Source organism: Leuciscus leuciscus (genome assembly GCF_965113295.1).
Source record: "Leuciscus leuciscus genome assembly, chromosome: 12".
NCBI lineage: Eukaryota > Metazoa > Chordata > Actinopteri > Cypriniformes > Leuciscidae > Leuciscus > Leuciscus leuciscus.
Window position 1 is genome coordinate 26,792,322 of NC_138736.1, and position 4,010 is coordinate 26,796,331.

Genomic DNA, 4,010 nt, shown 5'->3' on the forward strand with positions numbered 1-4,010 from the left:
GGGTGTGTCTGATGTTTCAGAACAGCGTGGTCCTTTCGTGGTTACCGCTAGGGAAAGAGTGCAAGGAAAAGGCAGAACAAGTGGGAGGGCGAGAAAGAGAGAGCGTGATTCATTAGCCTGCTGTAACTCAGAATGCTAGTAGCTGTTTCCTCAGCAACGCCACAAAACAGGAAGTGGTAATGATGTCACATCAAGCCTCAGCCTTAGCTGACTCCTACGTCTTTGAGTATGAATCATTCACACACAGAGACAATGCAGCGGAGGGCATGCACCCACAAGTCTCATATGACATCATCCCTGTTTCTCCCATGATATAATACACTGTAAAAAGGAACTGTGTCAAGTTCACCTTTTGTTTCTCCATTTAAAGAATACGAATTGGGGATTTTTTTTTGTGTGTGGCTATAACAAAACTATTATAAAATTTGAGCAGATGCCTTCCAACATGACTTACAAAAGAGGAACAAAACCAGACAACAATAATAAACAAAAATAAACATTTGATTCTGATATCAGATGTTTATTATTTTAATGTCTTCTTCAATGGTTGGACATGTGAGTGTGTGTGTGTGTGTGTGTGTGTGTGTGTGTGTGTGTGTGTGTGTGTAGCAGGTCATATGTCTGTTTGTAATTTTTCCACATGATTCTTTGTAGGGTCTCAAGGTAGATCTTCAAAGGTCTTAAGGATTTACTGCATATGAGTGATATTGCACTGAATCAATCAAGAATTTGGAACTATATATAAATCTTAACTCTTTGATGTTGTTCAATCATATTGTTTGACCTGGAATGTCCTCACAGTTTCTAGCATCTGGCATCAGCTGCTTATGTGTATCTTGTGTGAAACAGATGGTTGAATTTACTAACATCTGACTTGCTTTGCATTATGACATTATAAGGTACGTCCCAAACAGATGTCTGTACGTTAATGAGCTTTTCAGGACAATTTGAGTCTGGATTTGGGAGTTAATCAAATTATTCAACTGAAGAGAAAATATTGTATTTCATGAGCACGTGTTTATGCAAGTCTGTTTGTTTGAAAACAGTGCCGTGGAAAATATTTGGGTCATTTAGTCTCTCAGGTATTTACATAGCCCAACGGCAGAGAACGTTTATAACAGGGAGATTTAACGGATGATTAACAAGTGTTGGTCAGCACACGGTCACTGTCACAGGCTGATCAAAAGGACATTCCTCCTGCTCTTTGTGAACACAGTACCTTACATGGGTGTATGTGTCACACCTGACACATTCTCAGCCTTTTCAGGGTTTGAGGAAGTCAAAAATGTTCTTCATGTCGGTAACACTTTATAATAACGTTCAGTTGTAAGTCATTTATAAGTGGTTAGTTAATGATGAACTAATCATTTACAAAACATTCATACATGATTAGCAAGTGATATACTAACATTTTATGTATGTTTTGTAAATTCTGTTACAAGTCATTTACAAGTGATTAGTAAATGATAATTATTTACGAAACATGAATATTATTTACGTTCATAAATGTTTAATAAATTATGTATATATATTGATGTATGTAGCCATTAGAGAGTGCAGAAAGTGTTGTAAATGCCTTGTATACACATACAAAGAATTTGTAACAGGTAAGTAACAGTGTTCAACACAATGATGTGTAAACGCATGAATAAATCATTTACAACACTTTCTGCATCCCCTAATCTAATGTGTAAACTATTCATCACTTGTAAATGTGTTACACATCATTCGTAGATACGATTCGTTGATCTTATGCCTAATTGATTCTTGAAGTGGCAATCTACGAATGATGTGTAACACATTTAAAAGTGATGAATAGTTTACACTTTAGATTAGGGGATGCAGAAAGTGTTGTAAATGATTTATTCATGCGTTTACACATCATCTATAACAGGTGTTGAACACTGTGTACTGCAGTGTAAGTGCTGACTGGTGAGGATATAGACAGCTGTCTTCTCTGAAACACATGGAGTCTTTAACCACTGTGCACCTGATGTGAGCAAAACATACAAAGAAATGTATTAAACATTTATGAAACACATAGTCATGTTTTGTAAATGATTAGTTAATCATTAACTAATCAAATGTAAATGACTTATAACTGAATCTACAAAACATACATAAAAAATGTAACATATCACTTATTAATCATTTATGAATGCATCGGTTTTTTTCATAAATGATTAGTTATTCATTTACTAATCACTTGTAAATGACTTGTAACTGAATTTACAAAACATACATAAAATGTTAGCATATCACTTGCTAATCATTTATGAATGTTTTGTAAATGATTAGTTCATCATAACCACTTATAAATGACTTACAACTGAACGTTATTATAAAGTGTTACCGAAATGCCAATTAGAGGTCTAATACTTATGTCACAATATAGAGGAGTCACATGATGCTATTGTGTTTGATTCAAATATGTGTGTTTACAAAGTATTTTCTGTAATTGTGTTTTTGTATAGAGCTGAATTTTTTTTTCCAAAGTTACTGAAAAGATAAAAATGCTGGTCATACATTTACATGTAGCAGACAGCATGAATCCAAAATTATTAGTGACACAGAGAGCTGCATTTGAAAAGTGAATTTACAGTTTAATGCTGCAGAGAGAAGACAAAAATGTATATGATTTAGTAACAAAAATATCAAATTAATGTATATGGAATTATGAATATAGAAAAATCAAATGAATGCAATAAAAAAATTATATTACACTAAGGCCTGGTTTCACAGAGAGGGCTTAAGCCAATGGAATAGGCCTTAGCCCTCGTGCATCAATTTAAAAAATGTAAGTAGGTAAGTATCATAAAACTGTCATAAAAATGTGAAGCTTTGGAGCACAGACTTAAGTTTGGTCTCATTTTAAAGAAGACCCTTGACTGATTTTTGTTGAAGTAAAAAAAAAAAAAAGTTAAAAAAGTTAAACAAAAAAGTTATAGAGGTTTAAGTTTATGAAAATTATATATGAACATTATTTTATATAAAAATAAATCTATATTTGATAAAACATGTTGAACTCAAAAACCGCTAGAAAATCAAATCCATAAATCTAATCAAGTTGTGTTCCAAATTTGAGGTTGATATCGAGATTTCAGTAAGATTTTGTTTGGATGCCAGCAAAGCTCTGCTGGTACACACAGTTGTTGGATTTGTGATTTGCAGTACAGTACAGTACAGTACAGTACAGTACAGTGCATTTTTTCTCTCTCAAATATTACATGCACACACACACAATTGATTTTTTATTGCACACATACAAACCACACTCTGACATCCATACAAACACAGGCACACAATTATAGCTGCATAATTTATGCAATTGGCTCTATAACAGAAAACAGGAATAAAGAGAGTATTTGCTTAATAGGCCAAACCTGAGAAAATTGGCACCATCTGGTAAAAAAAATTGTAATTTAATTTTGAAGCCTTGTCAACAGAATGAAAGCGGTTTCAATGGGAACATTTTTGTCCTTAAGGTCTATGCTGTGTACCTACAGTGTACAATAGATTTATTAAAGGAAATAGGGGTGAAATAGTAAAATTCCAATAAAAATACACACTTGTGCCAACAGTTGGCATAAGCACAATACAGATACAAATGATACAGAAAATAACAAAAATGACCATAAGGACACAAGGGTTAGGTAAATTAGGACATTGACAGATATGTCAGTGCAAGTTGCTTTAAGTTAAGACAGCTCAAACATGTAGCTTATTTTAGTCTGAGAATAGGGTTTCAGCCTTGTCTGTGAAACAGACATATTTTTTAAAAAGATAGGCTACTGCCACTAAAAGCTGTGAAATTAATGACCACTGCATTACAATTCCATATGAAAAGATATGCAGAAGTAAAGTGCTTAATGTATGAACACTTGGAAGAGTCACACTGCCCGTGTAATACCTGTGTAATGATCATTTTAAGTTTAAGTAAAAAGTTTATCGGGATTGTTTCTGCATTCCCAGGCAGTGGGACTATTCAACCTTACACATTTAAAGGCAGG